This window comes from Oncorhynchus nerka, linkage group LG11, assembly GCF_034236695.1.
Source record: "Oncorhynchus nerka isolate Pitt River linkage group LG11, Oner_Uvic_2.0, whole genome shotgun sequence".
Taxonomy (NCBI): domain Eukaryota; kingdom Metazoa; phylum Chordata; class Actinopteri; order Salmoniformes; family Salmonidae; genus Oncorhynchus; species Oncorhynchus nerka.
The window spans coordinates 57,108,137-57,126,116 of record NC_088406.1 but is presented as its reverse complement, the minus strand read 5'-3'; the positions used below and the strand labels follow the sequence as shown (position 1 = coordinate 57,126,116).

The window sequence follows — 17,980 nt, the reverse complement described above, 5'->3', positions numbered from 1 at the left end:
CCACCATAAACTGATGCTGGCACTAAGACCGCACTCAATCAGCTGTATTCCACCATAAGCAAACAGGAAAATGGTTACCCAGAGGCGGCGCTCCTAGTAGCCGGGGACTTTAATGCAGGGAAACTTAAATCCGTCTAACCAAATTTCTGTCAGCATGTTAAATGTGCAACCAGAGGGGGAAAAACTCTGAGCCACCTTTACTCCACACACAGAGACGCATACAAAGCTCTCACTCGCCCACCATTTGGCAAATCTGACCATAATTCTATCCTCCTGATTCCTATTTACAAGCTAAAATTAAAGCAGGAAGTACCAGTGACTCGATCAATAAAAAAGTGGTCAGACAAAGCAGATGCTAAGCTACAGGACTTTTTTGCTAGCACAGACTGGAATGTGTTCTGGGATTCCTCTGATGGCATTGAGGAGTACACCGCATCAGTCATTGGCTTCATCAATGAGTGCATCGATGGCGTTGTCCCCACAGTGACCGTACGTACATACCCCAACCAGAAGCCATGGATTACAGGTAACATCCGCACTGAGCTAAAGGCTTGAGCTGCCGCTTTCAAGGAGCGGGAAGCTTATAAGAAATTCCGCCATGCCCTCCGACAAACCATCAAACAGACAAAGCGTCAATACAGGAACAAGATCGAATCATACTACACCGGCTCTGACGCTCGTCAGATGTGGCAGGGCTTGCACACCGTTACAGACTACAAGGGTAAGCACAGCCGAGAGCTGCCCAGTGACACGAGCCTACCAGGTGAGCTAAACTACTTCTATGCTCGCTTTGAGGCAAATAACACTGAAACATGCATGAGGGCACAAGCTGTTCCGGAAGACTGTGTGATCACAACATTCACAAGGCCGCAGGGCCAGACGGATTACCAGGACGTGTACTGCGAGCACAGGCTGACCAACTGGCAAGTGTCTTCACTGATATTCTCAACATCTCCTTGTCCAAGTCTGTAAGACCAACATTTTTTAAGCAGACCACCATAGTCCCTGTGCCCAAGAACACTAAAATAACATGCCTAAATGACTGCAGATCCGTAGCACTCACGTCTGTAGCCATGAAGTGCTTTGAAAGGCTGGTCTGACGGGCCGCCCAGAGATGGTAAGAGAAAGTAACAACACATCTGCCACGCTGATACTCAACACAGGGGCCCCTCGTGGTGCGTGCTCAGTCCCCTCCTGTACTCCCTCTTCACTCATGACTGCACGGCCAGGCACGACTCCTACACCATCATTTAAGTTTGCCGATGACACAACAGTGGTAGGCATGATCACCGACAACAATGAGAGAGCCTATCGGGAGGAGGTCAGAGACCTGGCGGGGTGGTGCCAGGATAACAACCTCTCCCTCAACGTGATCAAGACAAATGAGATGATTGTGAACTACAGGAAAAAGAGGACTGAGCACATCCCCATTCTCATCGACAGGGCTGTAGTGAAGCAGGTTGAGAGCTTCAAGTTCCTTGGTGTTCACATCATCAACAAACTAACATGACTCAAGCACACCAAGACAGTTGTGAAGAGGGCATGACAAAACCTACTCCCCCTCAGGAAACTGAAAACATTTGGCATGGGTCCTCAGATCCTCAAAAGGTTCTACAGCTGCACCGTCGAGAGCATTCTGACTGGTTGCATCACTGCCTGGTATGGCAACTGCTCAGCCTCCGACCGCAAGGAACTACAGAGGGTAGTGTGTATAGCCCAGTACATCACTGGGCCCAAGCTTCCTGCCATCCAGGATCTCTATACCAGGTGGTGTCAGAGGAAGGCCCTAAAAATGTTCAGCCTCCAGCCACCCTAGTCACCCTAGTTCTCTCTGCTACAACACGGCAAGCGGTACCGGACTGCCAAGTCTATGTCCAAGAGGCTTCTAAAAAGCTTTTACCCCCAAGCCTTAAGACTCATCTAATCAAATGGCCACCCAGACTATTTGCATTCCCCCCCTTTGCACCGCTGCGACTCTGGTAATCATCTATGCATAGCCACTTTAATAACTCTACCTACAGGTACATGTTATTTAAGAACTCATAATTGTAAAATAGGAAATAGGAACTCATGTTATTAATTAATTAATAAGTGCTGCGCATATAGCACACTATATTTTGATGATCATGTTCAAAATGTTTGTTTGTTAATACGAAGGTGTAATGTAGCCTGTAACATTGTTGGAAAATATTTGTTTCTTTTGATTTGTATTCAGTTAGCTAGCTACAGAATGTGTTCATTCATATGAGCTATTTTTAGAATTGATGTCCCTGGTAGTTGTTTTAACCATGTCTGATGGAATTACCATATTTTTTACCCTAGTGTTCAAAAATTCATGATCTAAATTTCAATATCTGGCCAAAAAATGCTATGAGATATTTGGTCCAAATCGTGTAGCCCTAGAGTGTGTGTGGAAATGGTTCTTTGAGCAAGATGCACTCAAATTTTAAAGGCATGTGAGAGTTTGTGTGTTCTGCATGCCATGTTCTCAGCAGTGAATAATTAATTCATCACATAGTAAGACCTATGAGACCAAACCCTCTCTCTCCCTCCCTCCATTTCTACCTCACTCCTTCTACTATCGTTTTCAAACTCACATCTCACTCCCTCTGGTACTCGCTCTTTCTCACTTACACTGCACAAGACTGAGATTTCTCTCCATGTTTGGTCTTCGTAAGCTCAGATCTCTGGTCTCTTTTCCTCTCTCTGTTCTGTCCATCTCTTCTGTCGTTTATGCTTTATTCTTCCCTCTCCCCACTCACAAGCACCAGGTGAGAGGAGCTCTTCTCGGGGCCAAGCCCCCCCCCCTCTGCACACTCTCTGGCGGATGTGTTGGCTCTGAGATGTGCTGTTCAGTGAAAGGTCATCCCTCTCCCCTCCTCCCCCACTGATCCACGCTGCAGACACACTGCCAAGAACTCGGCAGTGGTGCAGAGCGGCAGCTCTGTTGCTAAGGAGAAAAAGTGCCTCTGTTGTTTCTGTGTAACTGAGTGTGTTGTTTCTTCCTCACACCGACTGATTATAATCCCTCTACCTGTTATGGCACATTCACCACCAGCCTGTTTCTCATCTTCACTCTCTCTCTCCCCTCTAGCTGGGGTTCTGGAACTAATTTGTCCTGACAACTGGAACCCTAAGCTTCCACCACGTTGCGCCTTACCCATCGCCACTTCCTACCTCATACACTACACACACACACACACACACACACACACACACACACACACACACAGTCGTCCCCTCTGCATGTGTGTGTGTGCTCCACAGAGAGCAAGTTATGTAACGAGCGGCTCTGAAGTTGTCTCCTACTCTCTACTGTACTAGGTGTTAGAGTGAACTGCGCTGTGTGGGAGAGGGTGCATATGTTTGTGTAGTGCAAGGATGGGGAATGTTTGTCAGTGGACACTTGATTGCTCACTCATTTGGCTGCATGTGTGCGTCTGTCTTTACATGTCTACTTATATATTCTCCCTGTCCACTGTTCTCTCGTTCTTTGTTCCTTTCTTTCACTGTTCTCTTTCTCTCACACACAAATGCACTCATGCATATTCACATTCTTTTGTTCCCCCTCTCCATGCCCCACTACCCCCCCCCCTCTAGGTTTCTCTTGGTGCGTAAATCACAGAGAATGAGCCCCTGAATGAGCGAGTGATTGTATTACTGCTGTGTGGGCTGCGCATCACATGTAGCCTAACGGTTCATAACAGATCATTTTCTCTTGTTTGTATTCACGTTCGCCCAAAGTTCCCTTGTTTCTGCTGATTTGATAATTAGATTGTTGTACTGTTTGTGTGTGTGTGTGATCCTCGTGAAATTATGAACAGTGCTTCAGCTACATGTTTAGGCGGTGACTCGTAATAAAAATCGAGAATCCCTCTCCTCCATTCCCCTCTCCCTGGGGGTAGCCCTACAGGGAGCTAGAGGAACCGTGTTACACTGGAGCCATTGTGAGAAGGAGGAAATATGTGCCTGCAACACAGCAAATGGAAGAGGACTTGTGTGGCAGCGTGCCGTGATTTTTGTACTGTTCTGAATGGCCGGTGATGATCACAAATACACACTGCATTACCTCAATGGAAAGAACTAGTTAGCAGCAAGATGCGTGTGTGTGGTAATGCGGGGAGTCTGATTGATATGTGATCCCCAGAGACAGACAAACACACACACATTCCCAATAATTGAGATTCAGCCTTCAAAACTGCACTAATCTGATAAATTCCCTAGGAGTGTAGAGGGGTAGAAAATGCTGCTCCAACCACAACCATGGTTGCATCTCAAATGGCAGCCTATTTCCTACATTGTGCACTACTTTTGACCAGAACATTGTGGGATAGTGCACTATATAGGGAATAGAGTGCCATTTGGGAGTCACCCCATTACTATAGTCTATACCCAATAGTGCTATAACCCTTCAACCTTTAGGACAGTTTCAAATACACTGATATTGGTGAGTTTAAATATTAGGAGTACGCATCAACACATTTGCTCCGCATGTGTACTGAGTATAAAGGCATACACTATTTTGAAGCATCAATGAGTGGTGCATCTAAATGAGAGCACGTCACATGATTCTGTGACCGCACATTGAAGGCGAGTGTCAAAGCGTTAGCGGGTGCACTATCTATGGTCTTCACATACATGCCAAACTCCATCATGCTTATGTTAATGTTTCATGGTTTTCTCAAGTGTGCTTTTGCTTGTGCCATTGTTGGAGAGAAACTCATCGTTTTACATTAGTTTTGAATTATTGTATACGTTGTATTGTCTGATATAGTTTAGATTTTTGTGAGCCTATGTGTGTGAGGTGATGTTTGACAAATAAGTGTAGAGTTGGAGGAGTGTGTGTGTGTGTGTGTGTGTTGTGTGTGTGTGTGTGTGTGGTTAGAGTTGTGTGTGTGCGGTGTCATCTTGGTTAGCATTTCACTGTACTGTTTGCACCAACTATATCCTGTGCATGTGACAAATAAACTATTATTTGATCTGTGTAACAGCTATCCCTAATTATGAATGTGTCGGTTGCTTCTTTGTGATCTCTCCACCACAGCAATCAGCTGAAGAAGGGCGATAAGAACGGGAAGGGCCTGAGTCATTTCTCCATGAAGGCGTGTGCGAAGGTGCAGAAGAAAGGCAACACTTCCTACAACGAGGTCACGGACGATCTCCACCACCGTCATGACCACAGACTCGGTGACTCGGTGAGTCCGTAAATAATATGATAGTTGAGTAGACGCTTTCATCCAAAACCACTTACGGTTGACAGTGACACAGCCAGTATATGCGGCCAATGCAGGAATCAAACCAACAACCCTGGGTAGTGTTCATTAGGCACCAAACAGAAGAAAACGGAATGAAACAGGGAGGGACTACCTGGAGAAAACGGTGCTTGTCTTTCAGTTATATTTTCCATTGCATGCCCTAATGAACACAACCCTGGTGTTGCCAGCACCATGGTCCTCGAACCCATTGTGCCAGTAGAATGATAAAGTATTGTAGGGGGTTGTTGAGAGGATCTAGCCAGGTGGCCAGATTTCTGACTATACTTTAGCCAATGCCTCTAATGTCCCCTTTCATGTATAAATAAAGAACAAACCGATCTGGCCAACAGGCTACTCAACACGTGGTTCTTTTTATTCTTCTTGTTTATTTGCAATGTACATTTTTCTTCTTGTTTGTGAGAAAATGGTTGTACTCAGGACACCATTGGGAATTGGGCTACACTGAATAAATAAAAGTTCATACAAAATAAAATATGTCTAATTTGACATTAGAGCAAAACAGCGATGCATTTTTTCTGCAGCTAAATGTTAGATACGTTTGTTTTTCCATTCATAAGCTGTTCAAGATAAGCAATTAACGAATGACAGATTTGGAGTCATAGAGGATTTGGAATGTTGATTATGTTGCAAACTATTCTCTTGCATCCCAAAGCATTGTGTTGGAGGAGGCCGACTGAAAGTTTGGCTGTTTTAATTGTGGGGAGGGGGCCAACCTCTGAATACTTTCCGGTATTAATAATGACATGGCCCCATAAAATAGCTTGGCCCCAGCCCTAATCGGCTTACTTCCTGTGGAATGTTAAAAAGTATCATTAATTAAAAACAGATTAACCATGAAGGCTAGCAGTCAGTGCACCTCTGGAGGGGTAGTGGGTAGTCCTGGCCAGGGACACACACCATGGAGCAGCTACTAATGAGGTGACCCTTGATCCGCTGAATTGGCCTGCCCACCAACTCAGCCCAGGAGTGTCAAAACCTGGAGGTGATCTTACACACATACACACACATTTTAAACCAGCAGAGTTCTCTCTGGGAGCTGAAAGTGAGCCTTGACAGCTACTCCATGACATCTGTCACTGTCACCTCAGGAAAAGAGGGACAGGTGGACAGAGAGAAAGAGGTGAGGGGAGCACAGACAAAGGAAATGGGAAGAAAAACGAAAGACCCTTTCAGTTCTCATCTGTATCATGTGTCAACTTCCTGCAGAATATAGATCTGTCACGATAAACACACAAACACACACAGTGACCCATTTTGGTGGAGGACTAGGCATAAGGGAGTGAGGAGATGGAGAATAGAGTACTCCTACGGCTGGCCTTTTTTGACAGCAGAGGACTTTCGCAATCCATCACTACTGGTCTGACAATACAAATAGTAATTGTCTTGCTTTAGTCTGGTCAGTTACTTAAAGAACAACACTAACTGTCTGAGTGCTGGGATATGGGTAGGGTTCTGTTGGAGCACAGCATTGAGGTGGAGTGGAGGTTGGATGGAGGAGGGGCACAGACAGTACACTGACCAGCACCACCACTGACCATCCACATCTAGTCAATAACTTCCAGACCCTGTCATGAACTTGGCCACCCATTGGAGGCTTCAAGAAGCACTCCAAAATAGCTCCATATGCTGATCTAGCTACTTTTGTATGTTTCTTTTGAAATTGCTTGTTTGTTTTGCTTTACCAGCACTGAGATTCTTTATGTGACATGTTACTATTAGACAGTTGTTATACCAGCCCTTTCTAAAATGCTTATTAAAATGTTTCTCTAATCAGGTGGATAAACAGAAACGCCTGAAGAGGATCAGGCAGAAGAGAACTCAACTGGATGAACTCATACTGCAGGTATGGGGCAGTCCCTTGTGTGTGTGAGTGTGTGAGGGAGAGAGGGGAAAGTCAGATGCCTTGGTCGTGAGTGATGAGCTCGGAAGCTGTCCATCTATAAATCCATTGAAAAAAAAACAGCTTATCGTTAGCATCTCAATAGCATATGAAAGGGAACTTTTGTATGACCCCTTGAAGTTCCCAAGGGGGCCAAAGGGTGTGGATGTGGGTGTGGTCAGAGTTCTCTTGATTGATTACTTCTCCCTGTGAAAAAGACTTGGCGATGACCGAAATGTATTCGCAGTCTGTTTCTTGAAATGTACCGCACCACGGATAGTTGTCATTCATTGCATCTCCGATTAATGGTGTGTTGTGGCTACATTTTGCTCAGCCCTAATGAAGGTTACTCACTCTAAAGCTAGTTTTAAGCTTCAGTCTAAGCTCCTATTCCTCTGAGGTTTTCCCTCAGAATAGATTTAGCCATGCTATACTAGGGCTCGTGGCCTCATGCCCATGTATGATGTAGTTCCACTCATGAACCATCAACCTTCAGAGATTGAAAATGTGTATGTGAGGATAAATGTTTTTGAAGTATGTATTGATAAGATTAGCTGTAGTTGTAGTAACAATGTATTTAAAACTGTGTGGATAGGTGTGTTCGAAAGTTTGCACTTTAGGACCAATGGAAGATTGATGGAACACCGTAGGCAGGCGAACTAAATCAAATGCACCTAAAATGGTTCTAAACATTGCTCGTCTCTCCTCTAACAGAAAATCTCTTTCAAGAACCTAGTGCAGAGAAACAAAGCCAGTGAGGCTTCCTCCCTGGCCCTTCCCCCTTCCAGCTCTGTCATCCAGCTCCCGTTCATCATCCTCAACACAGACGTACGCACCGTCATCGACTGCTCCACCTCCAGCGACAAGTACGTGTCACCGCAATGTCTTCACCCTCATGCCTATTGCAAAGACGACTCCAGATCACTTATTACTGAATCGCTTATCCAAATGCCCCAGTAGTATAACACACATGCCCATTGCGCCTTTATCATAAATATGCCAACACTTCATCCTACAGTGCTAAGAGTAAATTCAGTTAGGATCACAAGGTTTTACCGTGATTAAAATATATGCGATTTATACGGATGGCTACCACAGTAATCCCCCGACCCTCTGTAGGTAGCCAGGACAAACATACACTGCTAAAAAAAATCAAGGGAACACTAAAATAACACATCCTAGATCTGAATGAATGAAATATTCTTATTAAATACCTTTTTCTTTACATAGTTGAATGTGCTGACAACAAAATCACACAAAAATGATCAATGGAAATCAAATTTATCAACCCATGGAGGTCTGGATTTGGAGTCACACTCAAAATTAAAGTGGAAAACCACACTACAGGCTGATCCAACTTTGATGTAATGTCCTTAATTAAAACAAGTCAAAATGAGGCTCAGTAGTGTGTGTGGCCTCCACGTGCCTTTATGACCTCCCTACAAAGCCTGTGCATGCTCCTGATGAGGTGGCGGATGGTCTCCTGAGGGATCTCCTCCCAGACCTGGACTAAAGCATCCACCAACTCCTGGACACTCTGTGGTGCAACATGGCGTTGGTGGATGGAGAGAGACATGATGTCCCAGATGTGCTCAATTGGATTCAGGTCTGGGGAACGGGCGGGCCAGTCCATAGCATCAATGCCTTCCTCTTGCAGGAACTGCTGACACACTCCAGCCACATGAGGTCTAGCATTGTCTTGCATTAAGAGGAACCCAGGGCCAACCGCACCAGCATATGGTCTCACAAGGGGTCTGAGGATCTCATCTCGGTACCTAATGGCAGGCAACCTACCTCTGGCGAGCACATGGAGGGCTATGCGGCCCCCCAAAGAAATGCCACCCCACACCATGACTGACCCACCGCCAAACCGGTCATGCTGGAGGATGTTGCAGGCAGCAGAATATTCTCCACGGCGTCTCCAGACTCTGTGAAGAGCACAGGGCGCCAGTGGCGAATTTGCCAATCTTGGTGTTCTATGGCAAATGCCAAACGTCCTGCACGGTGTTGGGCTGTAAGCACAACCCCCACCTGTGGACGTCGGGCCCTCATACCACCCTCATGGAGTCTGTTTATTTTTGTTGTGAATTTTACCCCTTTTTCTCCCCAATTTCGTAGTATCCAATTGTTTTAGTAGCTACTATCTTGTCTCATCGCTACAACTCCCGTACAGGCTCGGGAAAGATGAAGGTTGAAAGTCATGCGTCCTCCGATACACAACACAACCAAGCCGCACTGCTTCTTAACACATTGCCATTCCAACTCGGAAGCCAACTGCACCAATGTGTTGGAGGAAACACCGCGCACCTGGCAACCTTGGTTAGCACGCAGTACGCCCGGCCCGCCACAGGAGTTGCTGGTGCGCGATGAGACAAGGATTTCCCTACCACCTACCTCTCCCTAACCCGGACAACGCTGGGCCAATTGTGCGTCGCCCCACGGACCTCCCGGTCGTGGCCTGTTATGACAGAGCCTGGGCACGAACCCAGAGTCTCTGGTGGCGCAGCTGGTGCTGCAGTACAGCGCCCTTAACCACTGCACCACCCGGGAGGCCATGGAGTCTGTTTCTGACCGTTTGAGCAGACACATGCACATTTGATGCCTGCTGGAGGTCATTTTGCAGCACAAAGGTGGAGGTAGCGGTCCTGCTGCTGGGTTGTTGCCCTCCTACGGCCTCCTCCACGTCTCCTGATGTACTGGCCTGTCTCCTGGTAGCGCCTCCATGCTCTGGACACTACGCTGAGAGACACAGCAAACCTTCTTGCCACAGCTCGCATTGATGTACCATCCTGGATGAGCTGCACTACCTGAGCCACTTGTGTGGGTTGTAGACTCCGTCTCATGCTACCACTAGAGTGAAAGCACCGACACCATTCAAAAGTGCCCAAAACATCAGCCAGGAAGGATAGGAACTGAGAAGTGGTCTGTGGTCACCACCTGCAGAACCACTCCTTTATTGTGGGTGTCTTGCTAATTGCCTATAATTTCCACCTGTTGTCTATTCCATTTGCACAACAGCATGTGCATTTTATTGTCAATCAGTGTTGCTTCCTAAGTGGACAGTTTGATTTCACAGAAGTGTGATTGACTTGGAGTTACATTGTGTTGTTTAAGTGTTCCCTTTATTTTTTTGAGCAGTGTATATTTTCGCGATTTCACTAATATCATCAAAATCAATAAGTCATAGCACGTTTTTGTTCTCATTCAGTAGTTTTTACCTGATAAAGTAGAATCCTGTTGAAAAATAATATTAAAAGTACCATTTATATTCTTAAAACATAGTTTGAAAATTGCTGCTTCCTGTTGTAATAGCTTTTGATTCATGGCCAAGTGTCAAAACACTGGTTTTAGATAAATAATCAACATGCTAAAATAAGTCGTTATATTTTGAAGACCAATACATAAATTACTCCTTACACACACGTGTCACACTTGTTCACACTACTTGTAATTTTACTAAATTAGTAACTTATAAAGTGACCGCTTTCCCAAGCGGTACTCGACTGGAATTGATTAGCTTCGCACTCAACACGGGAAACTGTTAAGCGTGAAAAACCCAGAAGCATTGCAGTTCTTGACTCAAACCGGTGCGCCTGGCACCTACAACCATACCCCGTTCAAAGGGACTTAATTAATCAAGACTAGTCATTCAACTGAGACTGCTCTTCTCTGTATCACGGAGGCCCTCCGCACTGCTAAAGCTAACTCTCTCTCCTCTGCTCTCATCCTTCTAGACCTATCGGCTGCCTTCGATACTGTGAACCATCAGATCCTCCTCTCCACCCTCTCCGAGTTGGGCATCTCCGGCGCGGCCCACGCTTGGATTGCGTCCTACCTGACAGGTCGCTCCTACCAGGTGGCGTGGCGAGAATCTGTCTCCTCACCACGCGCTCTCACCACTGGCGTCCCCCAGGGCTCTGTTCTAGGCCCTCTCCTATTCTCGCTATACACCAAGTCACTTGGCTCTGTCATAACCTCACATGGTCTCTCCTATCATTGCTATGCAGACGACACACAATTAATCTTCTCCTTTCCCGCTTCTGATGACCAGGTGGCGAATCGCATCTCTGCATGTCTGGCAGACATATCAGTGTGGATGACGGATCACCACCTCAAGCTGAACCTCTGCAAGACGGAGCTGCTCTTCCTCCCGGGGAAGGACTGCCCGTTCCATGATCTCGCCATCACGGTTGACAACTCCATTGTGTCCTCCTCCCAGAGCGCTAAGAACCTTGGCGTGATCCTGGACAACACCCTGTCGTTCTCAACTAACATCAAGGCGGTGGCCCGTTCTTGTAGGTTCATGCTCTACAACATCCGCAGAGTACGACCCTGCCTCACACAGGAAGCAGCGCAGGTCCTAATCCAGGCTCTTGTCATCTCCCGTCTGGATTACTGCAACTCGCTGTTGGCTGGGCTCCCTGCCTGTGCCATTAAACCCCTACAACTCATCCAGAACGCCGCAGCCCGTCTGGTGTTCAACCTTCCCAAGTTCTCTCACGTCACCCCGCTCCTCCGCTCTCTCCACTGGCTTCCAGTTGAAGCTCGCATCCGCTACAAGACCATGGTGCTTGCCTACGGAGCTGTGAGGGGAACGGCACCTCAGTACCTCCAGGCTCTGATCAGGCCCTACACCCAAACAAGGGCACTGCGTTCATCCACCTCTGGCCTGCTCGCCTCCCTACCACTGAGGAAGTACAGTTCCCGCGCAGCCCAGTCAAAACTGTTCGCTGCTCTGGCCCCCAATGGTGGAACAAACTCCCTCACGACGCCAGGACAGCGGAGTCAATCACCACCTTCCGGAGACACCTGAAACCCCACCTCTTTCAGGAATACCTAGGATAGGATAAAGTAATCCTTCTCACCCCCCTTAAAAGATTTAGATGCACTATTGTAAAGTGGCTGTTCCACTGGATGTCTTAAGGTGAACGCACCAATTTGTAAGTCGCTCTGGATAAGAGCGTCTGCTAAATGACTTAAATGTAAATGTAAATGTAAATGTAATTATTTTGTTTGGCCCATTCACCCTCTGAATGGCACGCATACACAATCCATGTCTCAATTGTTTCCTCCCCTTCATCTACACTGATTGAAGTGGATTTAACAAGTAGCATCAATAAGGGATCATAGCGCTTACCTAGTCAGTCTATGTCATGGAAAAAGCAGAAGTTCATGTTTTGTACACTGTGTATACAGTGCATTCGGACATTCGGAAAGTATTCAGACCCCTTTACTTTTTTCCACATTTTGTTACGTAACAGCCTTATTCTGAAATTGATTAAATTGTTTTTTCCCTTCATCAATCTACACACAATACCCCAATAGTGACAAAGCAAAAACTTTTGTATTAAAAATAAAACATGGAAATATCACATTTACATAAGTATTCAGACCATTTACTCAGTACTTTGACAGCGATTACAGCCTCGAGTCTTGGGTATGACGCTACAAGCTTGGCACACCTGTATTTGGGAAGTTTCTCCCATTGTTCTCAGCAGATCCTCTCAAGCTCTGTCATGTTGGATAGGGAGCGACTTGTCCCAAAGCCGCTCCTGCATTGTCTTGGCTTAGGGTCGTTGTTCTGTTGGAAGGTCAATCTTCGCCCCAGTCTGAGTTCCTGAGCGCTCTGGAGCAGATTTTCATCAAGTATCTCTCTGTACTTTGCTCCGTTCATCTTTCCCTCGATCCTGACTAGTCTCCCAGTCTCTACCACTGAAAAACATTCCCACAGCATGATGTTGCCACCACCATGCTTCACCGTAGAGATGGTGCAAGGTTTCCTCCAGACGTGTGGCTTGGCATTCAGGCCAAAGCTTTCAATCTTGGTTTCATCAGACCAAAGAATCTTGTTGTCATGTGCCTTTGTGTGGCTTCCGTCTGGCCACTCTACCATAAAGGCCTGATTGGTGGAGTGCTGCAGAGATGGTTGTCCTTCTGGAAGGTCTCCCATCTCCACAAAGGTACTCTGGAGCTCTGTCAGAGAGACCGGGGGTCCCCTCCCTGACCAAGGCCCTTCTCCTCCGATTGCTCAGTTTGGTCGGATAGCCAGCTCTAGGAAGAGTCTTGGTGGTTCCAAACTTCTTCCATTTAAGACTGATGGAGGCCACTGTGTTCTTGGGGACCTTCAATGCTGCATACATTTTTTGGTACCCATCCTTAGATCTGTGCTTCAACACAATCCTGTCTCGGAGCTCTGGGGATAAGTCTTTCGACCTCAGACATGCACTTTCAACTGTGGGACCTTATATGGACAGGTGTGTGCCTTTCCAAATCAATTGAATTTACTACAGGTGGAAACATCTCAAGGGTGATCAATGGAAACAGGATGCACCTTAGCAAAATGTCAAGTCTCATAGCAAAGGGTCTGAATACTTATGTAAATAATGTATTTCTGTTTTTTATTTTTTTTAAATATTTGCTCAAATTTCAAAAACTTGTTTTCGCCTTGTCATTATGGGCTGTTTGTGTAGATTGAGGAAAACTTTTTAAAAACATTTTAGAATAAGGGTGTAACGTAACAAAATGTGGAAAAAGTCAAGGAAGGGGTCTGAATACTTTCCAATGCACTGTATCTCTGAGAAAATTATTTTGGTAGATAGCCAAGACGGAAAGGAAACAACACTTTTTTTCAGGATAATTTGAAGGAAACACCACCTCACATCGGTTTCCAAATAGCGACAGGGTTTGGCTTTCATTTTAATGATAGCGTAACCCTCAAATCCATGAATTCATGTCAGGCCAGAGACATTTATGGGAAGAGTGGCCATTTATTTATTATTTTGCCACCGTGGTCTGAAAATGACAGTTGCGTCCCTCTACGGACTGACATGTATGACAAAAAACACTGATATTAATCTGTTTTAAGCAATCAATTTTGTGAGATTGTGATGACTATAAACTTTAATACGAACAATTAACCATTCTGAGGTAAAAAGTATGTGCATTTCCTGTAATATTGTGTGGTGAAAACATGTTCTGTCCACCATAGACAAATTAGCATAATATAACATAATGAAATATGTCAAAGTAATACAATATTTTAATATATGGTGACAGTAAATGTAGAACACTCACCCATTATTACAATGACATATATTTCATCCTACTTTAACCAATTTAAAAACACAATTTAACCAGTCACTCTAGACTAGAGCTTCCACATGGTCTGTGCAGCAGGCTGAACATTTGAAGTCCCTACTGTCGATGCGAATTTCTACTTCAACAACACCTTTTGAGATCCACGATGACATAGAAGCGCATGGGGTTGTGCCTGGGCCTGGAGAGTGGGAAGTGCACCACAGACAATCTCGTCCTGGCCAAGTCCCTCATTCCCAGGTCCCTGGAGATCTACATCATAGGTGAGAGTTGGAAAATGGCGTTCATTGACAAGCATTTTTGACGTGTGTGTGCATACGTGTGGAAACAGGCCATTTCTGTCATTTCAATCTGTACTCGTCTCTCCTCCCACAGGCATGGCCAGAGGCATCAGTCAAACAAGGTAGATTACCTCTCATAACTTTTCAATCAAAACTGTAATTTGAACACTATCCACTACCAAATAGGAACACTACACATGAAGGGTGATATTTCTATGATCCCTGTGTGGCTCTGTTCAAAAGTAGTGCACTATATAGGGTGCCATTTCGGATGTAGCCAGGAAATGATTCTGTTTTTGTGTGACAAAATGTTTCGTTGCACACCTTACTGATAACCGAAAAGCTCAAGCCATATAGAAAAGCTCAAGCCATATAAATGACTTTAGGTGGCATGATTGATTTTAATTTGAGAACTGGAGTGACTGACCAGTGGTGTGGATTGTCGGGTTTCAGCTCTTTCCCAGATGACCTGGACTCTGCCTCTTTGAATGGAAGGAGGAGTTACAGCCACAGTAGCGCCACCCTCTCCGAGTCTCGAGGCCAGATGCCCAGCTCCTTCAACGAGGAAGAGGAGGACGATGATGACAACGAACCCTCTTCCCCAGAGTGACTGACGGACAGACAGCTAGCCAGGCATCAGTGATGCACCATACCTCTCTCTCTGATGCAGGTCTCTCATCTCCTACTCTGTTCACATGGGGAATGGAAGTTCTCTGGGGATGTGGCCAGTTATACAGGAAATAGGTTGCCAGTCATTCAGGTCTATGATATGATATTTTAGAAGCATTTATATATCTGTTTCTGTCTTAATTTCTCCCTTGTAGTTATTTTGGTCAATGTCTTCATGGTTGCTGCCCCTGTATTTCCTGCAGCGGCGAAAAGGTTCCAAATGTTTCTGCCAAGAGGCGATATCTGCGTAATCTCCCGGGAAAAAGTCTGTTGTTTTTAGATGGAGTGCAATGTTTTGTAGTCATTTTCTACTCTACATACGTGCTAGAGGAGTGTGGCTATGCATAAAAACACTCACCACAGACTCGTGACGGAATATTTTACAGGATTATTGAAGATGTCTTCTTATTAATTTCCCTGTTACAATGAAACATGTCAAACGTATATGAATAGTATGTGTGTTGATGTATGCTAGTGGTTTGACTTTCTGTTCCTCCTTTAACGCAATGTTTGTCTAATCAATGGGATCCCGTCCGATCCTATTCTAAGTTTGCATTTTAATTTAAGGTCTGTTTAGGTTAATAGAAGGGGATTTCTAGGCTTCTTTGAACCACCCCAAAACATTCTGTAAAATATATATATTTTTACTCTACTTATGATACTCCTTTACTATTTTTTGCAGTTTTAATGTCAGCCATTAAATGCAACTGTGTGGAAAGATGCCAGCAGTAACCTTTAACCCATGTATTAGCCCTACCTTGTCTAGAAACAAGGGTACATGAGTACATTTAGTTTAACTTTAAGTGTGAACATTTACATTTACATTTAAGTCATTTAGCAGACGCTCTTATCCAGAGCGACTTACAAATTGGTGCGTTCACCTTAAGACATCCAGTGGAACAGCCACTTTACAATAGTGCATCTAAATCTTTTAAAGGGGGGGGGGGTGAGAAGGATTACTTTATCCTATCCTAGGTATTCCTGAAAGAGGTGGGGTTTCAACCATTATTAGTCTGTCTATCATCAATGCCTTTTTTAATATAATCATTGTGCCGATATGTAATGGCCTATTCCGTTCAATGCGTTGTACCCTCCTGAACACAACCTCTGTGTCATCGTGACCTTTGGACACTTGAGCACGTTAGGCCCTCCACTCTGGACATTGCACTTGGGGAAATGTGTGTACTCTCTTTTAGAATGTTCTGCTTTGTGGTTGCAGATATGACTGGGTCTGTAAATATACATAAACATAATTTTGGCTAAATTAATATTTTCAAGAAGAATTTTCTCCAAGTTTAGGTATTTATCTCTTGGACACAACATTTCCTCGTGTCAGTAATCCTTCTATTTAGGACTGTGTTTCTTTGTCCTGGTCCTGGGGACACAAAGGGGTGCACATTTTTGTTTTACACACCTGATTCCACTAATCATTGATTTGATGTTGAGTTGATTAGTGGAATTGGGTGTGATGCTACTGCCTTAAATTTTTTTGCAGCCTTTGGGTCCGCAGGACCAGGATTGAGAAACACTGATTTAGAAAATGTCCACTTGGTTTAATGGGTAAGATGTTGGTTTGATTGGTGACTAAATTATTAAGTGTGTGGGTATGTAAAATGTTATGACCCGTTCTTTAATCCTTGAGCGTAACCCTTTTAGAGTAGAAATCCCCAGAGTGAAATTCTCTCTCAGCCTTGCCAAGGCCTTCTGTTTTAAAGATGGGTGCACCTCAATAGTCTCAAGTAGCTTCCTCTTCATCTGCACCGATCTGAAATCATGGGATAGTTGAAAACATTAGTGCAGATTAATTGAGTAGGCATTGAGACTGAAGAGGAATTTAGCCAAAATTATGTTTATGTACACTTTAGACTACTTGAATGTACCCATTGAAAAACTTCACACTTACATCTGGGCCCCGGCATCTGATCCAACCATAAATTTATACATACATTTTTTTCATTTGACCTTTATTTAACTAGACAAGCCAGTTAAGAACAAATTCTTATTTACAATGACGACCTACTCCGGCCAAACCTTGACGACGCTGGGCAAATTGTGCGCCGCCCCCTATGGGACTCCAAATCACAGCCGGATGTGATACAGCCTGGATTGTGCCCCTGGACTGAGAGGATTCAAGTTCAATATGTAGCTAGATGTACAAGGCTAATGTTAACAAGCTAATGTTGCCCATGAGAGGAAGTTAGGTTTGTAAGCAAGCATTTTAGCCAGGTAGCCTGTGACAACAAAAAATAAAAGTGTGTACTGTATGAAAGTCATGGACTATTTTGTCAACATGAAAGCGAGGAGGATGGCAAGTAAGGTTAGTAAACATGTTTTTTCTACTTGCACGAACACACACACACACACAGACCCACACACACACACATCAGAACCATGAACAGCCACGTCATATTTAGCTTACGTTGATTGGACTAAATAGTTTTTAGTAACTCATTTGTCACTGTATTAGACAAAGCATAGGTGATTTGATGATGTTGAAATGGTGCTGGAATAGTGGAGGCAACTCCTGTTTCCTTTTCGACTTGCGGTAACTCTGTGGTTCTAAATCAACAGTTGATTAGTAGTCCGAAAATGTCGGAAACATTAACTTGCTTGATCATGTTGTAGGTCATGTAACTGTTTGTTATATGCTTTTTGGACTTCACCGGACAGAGGTTGCTCCCTGGATTTAGGAATTTATTCTGCCACTGTGTGTTCTTATTGTCTCTGCCTATATACTGTATCATGGCGGCAAGGCATATGAGCTAACAGGTTATAGAGCA

At 44.8% G+C, this 17,980-nt stretch overlaps 1 pseudogene; it reads left to right on the top strand.

Moving 5' to 3' along the window:
• Positions 1 to 684: 684 nt before the first annotated feature.
• LOC115137521 (transcription factor Dp-2-like) lies at positions 685 to 15,481 on the top strand (annotated as a pseudogene).
• The last annotated feature ends 2,499 nt before the right edge of the window (positions 15,482 to 17,980 follow it).